Below are 215 nucleotides of genomic sequence, written 5' to 3' on the forward strand. Positions count from 1 at the left end.
CCTAACCTATCTATCAAAAATTAAAAAAAAAAAAATGAAACCTATGTCCTAATTAGAGAGAAAGGAATCATATTTAGCACATTCTTGCAATTGGCATAATTTCACATAAGACAATTTGGCACATTTAATTTGCAAACTAAAACCTATGTCCTAGATTCAAATCCTAACCTTTATCTAATAAAAATAAAAAATAAAAACCTATGTCCTAATTTTTA

Source organism: Quercus suber, unplaced genomic scaffold, assembly GCF_002906115.3.
Source record: "Quercus suber isolate HL8 unplaced genomic scaffold, Cork oak 2.0 scaffold_227, whole genome shotgun sequence".
Taxonomy (NCBI): Eukaryota; Viridiplantae; Streptophyta; class Magnoliopsida; order Fagales; family Fagaceae; genus Quercus; species Quercus suber.